Source organism: Oncorhynchus clarkii, chromosome 16 (genome assembly GCF_045791955.1).
Source record: "Oncorhynchus clarkii lewisi isolate Uvic-CL-2024 chromosome 16, UVic_Ocla_1.0, whole genome shotgun sequence".
NCBI classification, from domain to species: domain Eukaryota; kingdom Metazoa; phylum Chordata; class Actinopteri; order Salmoniformes; family Salmonidae; genus Oncorhynchus; species Oncorhynchus clarkii.
The window spans coordinates 36,827,300-36,839,558 of NC_092162.1; positions in this window are offsets into that span (position 1 = coordinate 36,827,300).

The window sequence follows — 12,259 nt, forward strand, 5'->3', positions numbered from 1 at the left end:
CAGACCCTTTACTCAAATCAAATCAAATCAAATCAAATTTTATTTGTCACATACACATGGTTAGCAGATGTTAATGCGAGTGTAGCGAAATGCTTGTGCTTCTAGTTCCGACAATGCAGTAATAACAAGTAATCTAACTAACAATTCCAAAACTACTGTCTTGTACACAGTGTAAGGGGATAAAGAATATGTACATAAGGATATATGAATGAGTGATGGTACAGAGCAGCATAGGCAAGATACAGTAGATGGTATCGGGTACAGTATGTACAAATGAGATGAGTATGTAAACAAAGTGGCATAGTATAGTATAAAGTGGCTAGTGATACATGTATTACATAAGGATACCGTCGATGATATAGAGTACAGTATATACGTATGCGTATGAGATGAATAATGTAGGGTAAGTAACATTTATATAAGGTAGCATTGTTTAAAGTGGCTAGTGATATATTTACATCATTTCCCATCAATTCCCATTATTAAAGTGGCTGGAGTTGAGTCAGTGTCAGTGTGTTGGCAGCAGCCACTCAGTGTTAGTGGTGGCTGTTTAACAGTCTGATGGCCTTGAGATAGAAGCTGTTTTTCAGTCTCTCGGTCCCAGCTTTGATGCACCTGTACTGACCTCGCCTTCTGGATGATAGCGGGGTGAACAGGCAGTGGCTCGGGTGGTTGATGTCCTTGATGATCTTTATGGCCTTCCTGTGACATCGGGTGGTGTAGGTGTCCTGGAGGGCAGGTAGTTTGCCCCCGGTGATGCGTTGTGCAGACCTCACTACCCTCTGGAGAGCCTTACGGTTGAGGGCGGTGCAGTTGCCATACCAGGCGGTGATACAGCCCGCCAGGATGCTCTCGATTGTGCATCTGTAGAAGTTTGTGAGTGCTTTTGGTGACAAGCCGAATTTCTTCAGCCTCCTGAGGTTGAAGAGGCGCTGCTGCGCCTTCTTCACGATGCTGTCTGTGTGAGTGGACCAATTCAGTTTGTCTGTGATGTGTATGCCGAGGAACTTAAAACTTGCTACCCTCTCCACTACTGTTCCATCGATGTGGATAGGGGGGTGTTCCCTCTGCTGTTTCCTGAAGTCCACAATCATCTCCTTAGTTTTGTTGACGTTGAGTGTGAGGTTGTTTTCCTGACACCACACTCCGAGGGCCCTCACCTCCTCCCTGTAGGCCGTCTCATCGTTGTTGGTAATCAAGCCTACCACTGTTGTGTCGTCCGCAAACTTGATGATTGAGTTGGAGGCGTGCGTGGCCACGCAGTCGTGGGTGAACAGGGAGTACAGGAGAGGGCTCAGAACGCAACCTTGTGGGGCCCCAGTGTTGAGGATCAGCGGGGAGGAGATGTTGTTGCCTACCCTCACCACCTGGGGGCGGCCCGTCAGGAAGTCCAGTACCCAGTTGCACAGGGCGGGGTCGAGACCCAGGGTCTCGAGCTTGATGACGAGCTTGGAGGGTACTATGGTGTTGAATGCCGAGCTGTAGTCGATGAACAGCATTCTCACATAGGTATTCCTCTTGTCCAGATGGGTTAGGGCAGTGTGCAGTGTGGTTGAGATTGCATCGTCTGTGGACCTATTTGGGCGGTAAGCAAATTGGAGTGGGTCTAGGGTGTCAGGTAGGGTGGAGGTGATATGGTCCTTGACTAGTCTCTCAAAGCACTTCATGATGACGGATGTGAGTGCTACGGGGCGGTAGTCATTTAGCTCAGTTACCTTAGCTTTCTTGGGAACAGGAACAATGGTGGCCCTCTTGAAGCATGTGGGAACAGCAGACTGGTATAGGGATTGATTGAATATGTCCGTAAACACACCGGCCAGCTGGTCTGCGCATGCTCTGAGGGCGCGGCTGGGGATGCCATCTGGGCCTGCAGCCTTGCGAGGGTTAACACGTTTAAATGTCTTACTCACCTCGGCTGCAGTGAAGGAGAGACCGCATGTTTTCGTTGCAGGCCGTGTCAGTGGCACTGTATTGTCCTCAAAGCGGGCAAAAAAGTTATTTAGTCTGCCTGGGAGCAAGACATCCTGGTCCGTGACTGGGCTGGGTTTCTTCCTGTAGTCCGTGATTGACTGTAGACCCTGCCACATGCCTCTTGTGTCTGAGCCGTTGAATTGAGATTCTACTTTGTCTCTGTACTGGCGCTTAGCTTGTTTGATAGCCTTGCGGAGGGAATAGCTGCACTGTTTGTACATTGTTGAAGCACCTTTGGCAGCGATTACAGCCTTGAGTCTTCTTAGGTATGACTCTACAAGCTTGGCACTCCTGTATTTGGGGAGTGTTTCCCATTCTTCTCTGCAGATCCTCTCAAGCTCTGTCAGGTTGCTGCATAGCTATTTTCAGGTTTCTCCAGAGATGTTCCATTCTTCACCGTAGAGATGGTGCCAGGTTTCCTACAGACGTGACGCTTGGCATTCAGGCCAAAGAGTTCAATCTTGGTTTCATCAGACCAGAGAATCTTGTTTCTTGTCTGAGAGTCCTTTAGGTGCCTTTTGACAAACTCCAAGCGGGCTGTCATGTGCCTTTTACTGTGGAGTGACTTCCGTCGGCCCGCTAACGTAAAGGCCTGGTTGGTGGAGTGCTGCCGAGATGGTTGTCCTTCTGGAAGGTTCTCCCATATCCACAGAGGAACTCTGGAGCTCTATCAGAGTGACCATAGGTTTCTTGGTCACCTCCCTGACCAAGGCTCTTCTACCTCGATTGCTCACTTTGGCCAGGAGGCCAGCTCGAGGAAGAGTCTTGGTGGTTCAAAACTTATTCCATTTAAGAATGATATGATGGAGGCCACTGTGTTCTTGGGGACCTTCAATGTTACAGACATTTTTTGGTACCCTTCCCCAGATCTGTGCCTCGACACAATCCTGTCTCGGAGCTCTAAGGGCAATTCCTTCAACCTCATGGCTTGGTTTTTCCTCGGACATGCACTGTAAACTGTGGGACCTTATATAGACAGGTGTGTGCCTTTCCAAATCGTGGCCAATCAATTGAATTTACCACAGGTGTAGTTGTAGAAACATCTCAAGGATGATCAATGGAAACAGGATGCACCTGAGCTCAATTTCAAGTATCATAGTAAATGGTCTGAATACTTATTTAAATAAGATATGTGTTTTATATTATTTATTAATTTGCAAAAATGACAAAAAATCTATTTTGGCTTTGTCATTATGGAGCATTGTGTGTAGATTAATGATTGTTTTAATACATTTTCGAATAAGGCTGTAACATAACAAAATGTGGGGAAAGGGAAGGGGTCTGAAGACTTTCCGAATGCACTGTAGATATACTTCCGGAGTATTGTGTTGGGCAATGAATTTTCACCACAATTCATTGTGTAAATACAGTGGGGCAAAAAGTATTTAGTCAGCCACCAATTGTGCAAGTTCTCCCACTTAAAAAGATGAGAGAGGCACACACTGTTGCTGGTATTTTGGCCCATTCCCCCATGCAGATCTCCTCTAGAGCAGTGATGTTTTGGGGCTGTTGCTGGGCAACAAGGACTTTCAACTCCCTCCAAAGATGTTCTATGGGGTTGAGATCTGGACACTGGCTAGGCCACTCCAGGACCTTGAAATGCTTCTTACGACGCCACACCTTCGTTGCCCGGGCGGTGTGTTTGGGATCATTGTCATGCTGAAGGACCCAGCCACGTTTCATCTTCAATGCCCTTGGATTTTCACTCAAAATCTCACAATACATGGCCCCATTCATTCTTTCCTTTACACAGATCAGTCGTCCTGGTCCCTTTGCAGAAAAACAGCCCCAAAGAATGATGTTTCCACCCCCATGCTTCACAGTAGGTATGGTGTTCTTTGGATGCAACTCAGCATTCTTTGTCCTCCAAACACGACGAGTTGAGTTTTTACCAAAAAGTTATATTTTGGTTTCATCTGACCATATGACATTCTCCCAATCTTCTTCTGGATCATCCAAATGCTCTCTAGCAAACTTTAGACGGGCCTGGACATGTACTGGCTTAAGCAGGGGGACACGTCTGGCACTGCAGGATTTGAGTCCCTGGCGGCGTAGTGTGTTACTGATGGTAGGCTTTGTTACTTTGGTCCCAGCTCTCTGCAGGTCATTCACTAGGTCCCCCCGTGTGGTTCTGGGATTTTTGCTCACCGTACTTGTGATCATTTTGACCCCACGGGGTGAGATCTTGCGTGGAGCCCCAGATCGAGGGAGATTATCAGTGGTCTTGTATGTCTTCCATTTCCTAATAATTGCTTCCACAGTTGATTTCTTCAAACCAAGCTGCTTACCAATTGCAGATTCAGTCTTCCCAGACTGGTGCAGGTCTACAATTTTGTTTTTGGTGTCCTTTGACAGCTCTTTGGTCTTGGCCATAGTGGAGTTTGGAGTGTGACTGTTTGAGGTTGTGGACAGGTGTCTTTTATACTGATAACAAGTTCAAACAGGTGCCATTAATACACGTAACGAGTGGAGGACAGAGGAGCCTCTTAAAGAAGGTCTGTGAGAGCCAGAAATCTTGCTTGTTTGTAGGTGACCAAATACTTATTTTCCACCATAATTTGCAAATAAATTCATCAAAAATCCTACAATGTGATTTTCTGGATTTTTTCCCCTCATTTTGTCTGTCATAGTTGAAGTGTACCTATGATGAAAATTGCAGGCCTCTCTCATCTTTTTAAGTGGAAGAACTTGCACAATTGGTGGCTGACTAAATACTTTTTTGCCCCACTGTATATAAAGTTCACACTTGGCAGAGTAATAGGAATGCAAGTCATGCTAAAACAGTAGGAGTAAAGCAATACAAGTAATGCTATAAGTGTAGGATAGAGAGTGTATGAGAATGGTGTGGGAGAATGAACAATAAATAAATGCCTGCAACAATATCATAAATCACACTTCTGTTGACACGACACCCACATGATTTCATTGGCATACAACTATTCAGCCCATTTTCTCTTCTCATGGGTTGTGCCTATGGTGACAGTGTCAGAGATCACACACAGAGGTGCTGCAGGAGTGTTGGAGAAGAGAAAAGTGAAAGTAGCATTGAGGCCAACAGCTGTTGGTTGTTGGGCTGGCAACAGGTGTCCAGAGACAGACAGCCCAGGCCCAGGGACATGTATTTTTAGCCCTGAGTTTCCACCATGCTGGCCAGAGGGTCTGGAAATACCTATCCTCAGGTTCAGAGAAGCTAGGACAGTCCCCTCTGTTGAGTTTAGACACTAACTCAAAATACTCAATTCAATAAGCGAATAAGTGTGCTCGCATACTCCCTTAAAACCCCTCTTCAAAAAGGGGATTAAAGCAGAAATAGTATTGTTTGTCCATCTTGAGACGCTGTAGTCTGAAAAAAAATTGTCAGAATGAATCCAAGATATCTCAAGAAATCTTTGTCGCACAATTTTGCATCTAACTAAGATGTTTGGTGCAGTATTCTCAAGTGAAAAAATGTACATGAAAGCAATTCATCTCTTGTGGAATGACCGCAAACACTTTTTTTTTTTATTGGCCAATCGCAGATGAAAGCTGAAAGAAAACACTTGCCGAAGACCAAAACGAACAAAAACATCCCAAAATGTCCATACAATATATGCACAAACTGTTCCAAACTGTTTTGGGTGGGATGCCTTTAAGGCATCCGCATGCCTTTTAGACAGCTCCAGAGTACACAGTGACGCCCCTTAGGCCCTCCTGTGGAGTCCATATTGAACTGTATGTATGATTTCGGCATGGAGGTGTTAATGAAGTGATGAAAACATCACAGTTCATGCTGACGGCGGATTCACTGCCAAAAATCCTAATGCAAAAAAAAGTTGTAAAAAATGAATAAAGGGAAAACAGACATAAAGGTAGTATTTGCACCTTACTGGTTTCGATTTAATATGACGTTAAAATAAATATCAGTGGACCGTCAACCAGATCCCATTCATCTATCTCCTATATAGTTTGTGTGTATACATTGATATGTAGGCTAAGTGAGCCTTTAAAATAAATGTATGTAGTTCTGTCCTTGAGCTGTTCTTGTCTATTGATGTCCTGTATTATGTTTCGGGTTTTGTGTGGACCCCAGAAAGAGTAACAGCTAATGGGGCTCCTAATAAAATACCAAATACATTTCCACCTCTCAGAGGGGGCTTACACTCAACTCCATAACTACAACAAAGATGATGAGAACAATAAGACAGCTACTACTACTTCTACTGCTACAAACAATACAACCATTCATTGTGTCCTTACTACCATTACTCCCATGTTGTTTTGACAGGAATGGAAATATGTTTAGAAACCATTCTTTCAAATCCACTTGCCATTGTACATTTCAGTATGTGGCTCCTGTAAAACAGCACTGCTGTCTGCTGTTAGACATTAGCAACTCTGTTGCTATCTACAGCCAACTGTCAGCGAAGGATTCCGCTATAATGTGGTGAGTGATACAAATACATTTTTACCTGCATGGCTGACTGAGGAATAATGAAGACGTTTAGGTTTTCACTTTACAGTATGTTCTGTTTGATTCGTTATTCCATACCACCACCTAGTGGAGGACCACACCACTCTGCAATGGGAAGGTTTGGTGAAAGGTGACAGAGGAAAACATCTCAGAGCCCTGTGGAACGGTTAGGGTTGAGCATTAATCTATGGGCATAAAGTTAAGGTTAGGGTTAGGGTTGAGGCTAGAGTTAGGGTTGAGTCGAGATGTGGACCTGAAGCTAGGGTTATGGTCACGTTTGAGGCTATGGTTAGGGCTGAGCTGGGATGGGAAAATAAAGCTACAGTAGGGTTTCTGGTTAGGGTAGGGTTGATGCTAGGGTTATGGTTGAGTCGAGATGTGGACATGAAGCTAGGGTTATGGTCACGTTTGAGGCTATGGTTAGGGCTGAGCTGGGATGGGAAAATAAAGCTACAGTAGGGTTTCTGGTTAGAGTAGGGTTGATGCTAGGGTTATGGTTGAGCCAGGATTCGGACAAGAAATCAGATGCAACAGACTGAAACCTTGGTTTAGATTCTGGTTAAACTTTTAGAAAGACGGTTGAGAATTCCAGTTAGACTGGAATTACTGTAGGATGGTCTTATGAGTCAGAAACTACCCTAACCTTGACTCTTATCCCATTTTGTACACATCCTGGCTCAACAATAACCCTAGCCTCATGTTCACATCTCGACTCAACCCTAACCCTATCTTCATGTCCAACCCTAGCTTAATGATCAATCAAATCAAATCAAAACGAATTTTATTTGTCACATACACATGGTTAGCAGATGTTAATGCGAGTGTAGCGAAATGCTTGTACTTCTCTAGTTCCGACAATGCAGTAATAACCAACGAGTAATCTAACCTAACAATTTCACAACAGCTACCTTATAGGTGGTATAGAGTACAGTATATAAATATGAGATGAGTAATGTAGGGCATGTAAACATTATATTAAGTGGCATTGTTTAAAGTGGCTAGTGATACATTTTTACATGTATGGCAGCAGCCACTCAATATGGCTGTTTAACAGTCTGATGGCCTTGAGATAGAAGCTGTTTTTCAGTCTCTCTGTGCTTTGAAGCACCTGTACTGACCTCGCCTTCTGGATGATAGCGGGGTGAACAGGCAGTGGCTCGGGTGGTTGTTGTCCTTGATGATCTTTATGGCCTTCCTGTGACATCGTGTGGTGTAGGTGTCCTGGCGGGCAGGTAGTTTGCCCCCGGTGATGTGTTGTGCAGACCTCACTACCCTCTGGAGAGCCTCACGGTTGTGGGCGGAGCAGTTGTCGTGCCAGGCGGTGATACAGCCCGACAGGATGCTCTCGATTGTGCATCTGTAAAAGTTTGTGAGTGCTTTTGGTGACAAGCCAAATTTCTTCAGCCTCCTGAGGTTGAAGAGGTGCTGCTGCGCCTTTTTCACCACGCTGTCTGTGTGGGTGGACCAATTTAGTTTGTCCGTGATGTGTACACCGAGGAACTTAAAACTTTCTACCCTCTCCACTACTGTCCCGTCAATGTGGATAGGGGGATGCTCCCTCTGCTGTTTCCTGAAGTGCACGACCATCTCCTTTGATTTGTTGACGTTGAGTGTGAGGTTATTTTCCTGGCACCACACTCCGAGGGCCCTCACCTCCTCCCTGTAGGCCATCTCGTCGTTGTTGGTAATCAAGCCTACCACTGTAGTGTCGTCTGCAAACTTGATGATTGAGTTGGAGGCGTGCATGGCCACGCAGTCGTGGGTGAACAGGGAGTACAGGAGAGGGCTCAGAACACACCCTTGTGGGGCCCCAGTGTTGAGGATCAGCGGGGTGAGACGTTGTTACCTACCCTCACCACCTGGGGGTGGCCTCAAAGCGAGCAAAGAAGTTGTTTAGTCTGTCTGGGAGCAAGACATCCTGGTCCGCGATGAGGCTGGTTTTCTTTTTGTAATCCGTGATTGACTGTAGACCCTGCCACATACCTCTTGTGTCTGAGCCATTGAATTGCGACTCTACTTTGTCTCTATACTGACGCTTAGCTTGTTTGATTGCCTTGCGGAGGGAAGAGCTACACTGTCTGTATTCGGTCATGTTTCCGGTCACCTTGCCCTGGTTAAAAGCAGTGGTTTGCGCTTTCAGTTTCGCACGAATGCTGCCATCAATCCACGGTTTCTGGTTGGGGAATGTTTTAATAGTTGCTGTGGGTACGACATCGCCAATGCACTTGCTAATGAACTCGCTCACCGAATCGGCGTATTTGTCAATGTTGTTGTTTGACGCAATGCAGAACATATCCCAATCCACGTGATCGAAGCAATCTTGAAGCGTGGAATCAGATTGGTCGGACCAGCGTTGAACAGACCTGAGAGCGGGAGCTTCCTGTTTTAGTTTCTGTCTATAGGCTGGAAGCAACCAAATGGAGTCGTGGTCAGCTTTTCCGAAAGGAGGGCGGGGGAGGGCCTTATATGCGCCGCGGAAGTTAGAATAACAATGATCCAGAATCGATATGCTGATCCTACAATCTAAACTTGATGCCCTCAATCTCACACAAATTATCAATGAACCTACCAGGTACCTCCCCAAAGCCTTAAACACGGGCACCCTCATAGATATCATCCTAACCAACTTGCCCTCTAAATACACCTCTGCTGTCTTCAACCAAGATCTCAGCGATCACTGCCTCATTGCCTGCATCCGTAATGGGTCAGCGGTCAAACAACCTCCACTCATCACTGTAAAACGCTCCCTGAAACACTTCAGTGAGCAGGTCTTTCTAATCGACCTGGCCGGGGTATCCTGGAAGGATATTGATCTCATCCCATCAGTAGAGGATGCCTGGCTATTTTTTTTAAATGCCTTCCTAACCATCTTAAATAAACATGCCCCATTCAAGAAATTTAGAACCAGGAACAGATACAGCCCTTGGTTCTCCCCAGACCTGACTGCCCTTAACCAACACAAAAACATCCTATGGCGTTCTGCATTAGCATCGAAAAGCCCCCGTGATATGCAGCTGTTCAGGGAAGCTAGAAACCATTATACACAGGCAGTTAGAAAAGCCAAGGCTAGCTTTTTCAAGCAGAAATTTGCTTCCTGCAACACTAACTCAAAAAAGTTCTGGGACACTGTAAAGTCCATGGAGAATAAGAACACATCCTCCCAGCTGCCCACTGCACTGAAGATAGGAAACACTGTCACCACTGATAAATCCACGATAATTGAGAATTTCAATAAGCATTTTTCTACGGCTGGCCATGCTTTCCACCTGGCTACTCCTACCCCGGTCAACAGCACTGCACCCCCAACAGCAACTCGCCCAAGCCTTCCCCATTTCTCCTTCTCCCAAATCCGTTCAGCTGATGTTCTGAAAGAGCTGCAAAATCTGGACCCCTACAAATCAGCCGGGCTAGACAATCTGGACCCTTTCTTTCTAAAATTATCTGCCGAAATTGTTGCCACCCCTATTACTAGCCTGTTCAACCTCTCTTTCGTGTCGCCTGAGATTCCCAAAGATTGGAAAGCAGCTGCGGTCATCCCCCTCTTCAAAGGGGGGGACACTCTTGACCCAAACTGCGACAGACCTATATCTATCCTACCATGCCTTTCTAAGGTCTTCGAAAGCCAAGTCAACAAACAGATTACCGACCATTTCGAATCTCACCATACCTTCTCTGCTATGCAATCTGGTTTCAGAGCTGGTCATGGGTGCACCTCAGCCACGCTCAAGGTCCTAAACGATATCTTAACCGCCATCGATAAGAAACATTACTGTGCAGCCGTATTCATTGATCTGGCCAAGGCTTTCGACTCTGTCAATCACCACATCTTCATTGGCAGACTCGACAGCCTTGGTTTCTCAAATGATTGCCTCGTCTGGTTTACCAACTACTTCTCTGATATAGTTCAGTGTGTCAAATCGGAGGGTCTGCTGTCCGGACCTCTGGCAGTCTCTATGGGGGTGCCACACGGTTCAATTCTTGGACCGACTCTCTTCTCTGTATACATCAATGAGGTCGCTCTTGCTGCTGGTGAGTCTCTGATCCACCTCTACGCAGACGCCACCATTCTGTATACTTCTGGCCCTTCTTTGGACACTGTGTTAACAACCCTCCAGGCAAGCTTCAATGCCATACAACTCTCCTTCCCTGGCCTCCAATTGCTCTTAAATACAAGTAAAACCAAATGCATGCTCTTCAACCGATCGCTACCTGCACCTACCCGCCTGTCCAACATCACTACTCTGGACGGCTCTGACTTAGAATACGTGGACAGCTACAAATACTTAGGTGTCTGGTTAGACTGTAAACTCTCCTTCCAGACCCATATCAAACATCTCCAATCCAAAGTTAAATCTAGAATTGGCTTCCTATTTCGCAACAAAGCATCCTTCACTCATGCTGCCAAACATACCCTTGTAAAACTGACCATCCTACCAATCCTCGACTTTGGCGATGTCATTTACAAAATAGCCTCCAATACCCTACTCAACAAATTGGATGCAGTCTATCACAGTGCAATCCGTTTTGTCACCAAAGCCCCATATACTACCCACCATTGCGACTTGTACGCTCTCGTTGGCTGGCCCTCGCTTCATACTCGTCGCCAAACCCACTGGCTCCATGTCATCTACAAGACCCTGCTAGGTAAAGTCCCCCCTTATCTCAGCTCGCTGGTCACCATAGCATCTCCCACCTGTAGCACACGCTCCAGCAGGTATATCTCTCTAGTCACCCCCAAAACCAATTCTTTCTTTGGCCGCCTCTCCTTCCAGTTCTCTGCTGCCAATGACTGGAATGAACTACAAAAATCTCTGAAACTGGAAACACTTATCTCCCTCACTAGCTTTAAGCACCAACTGTCAGAGCAGCTCACAGATTACTGCACCTGTACATAGCCCACCTATAATTTAGCCCAAACAACTACCTCTTTCCCTACTGTATTTAATTTATTTATTTTGCTCCTTTGCACCCCATTATTTTTATTTCTACTTTGCACATTCTTCCATCTCAAATCTACCATTCCAGTGTTTTACTTGCTATATTGTATTTACTTTGCCACCATGGCCTTTTTTTTGCCTTTACCTCCCTTATCACCTCATTTGCTCACATCGTATATAGACTTGTTTATACTGTATTATTGACTGTATGTTTGCTTTACTCCATGTGTAACTCTGTGTCGTTGTATCTGTCGAACTGCTTTGCTTTATCTTGGCCAGGTCGCAATTGTAAATGAGAACTTGTTCTCAACTTGCCTACCTGGTTAAATAAAGGTGAAATAAAATAAAAAATATAATTTTGAGATTAGCCTTGTTTAAATCCCCAGCTACAATGAATGCAGCCTCAGGATATGTGGTTTCCAGTTTACATAGAGTCAAATAAAGTTCGTTCAGGGCTATCGATGTGTCTGCTTGGGGGGGAATATATGCGGCTGTGATTATAATCGAAGAGAATTCGAAGAGAAGCAATGTATGATCAATGGAAACAGGATGAACGTGAGCTACATCTAGCTACATATTGAACTTCCATCCTCTCAGGCCAGTGGCACAACAATGTGTAAATTAATGGTTGGATCAGAATCGTCGTTATAATCATTGGCCAGTACGGAGAATTAAGTAAAACCACAAGTCCAAATCCCTATCTCCATCCATTGCTAATTTAGGAAAGGGTCAATTTTAGCTAGCTGGCTAGCTAGCCACCAGAGGACAACAACACAATGAGATAAATCAATGCAAGTTTTTCTGTCAATGACGTATGCTCTTAATGTGATTTGATAGGAGTGATGCCAAATCCAAGCTGGCTTTCCACACAAAGTTTAGCTCAAAATGTATACTTTTTTGT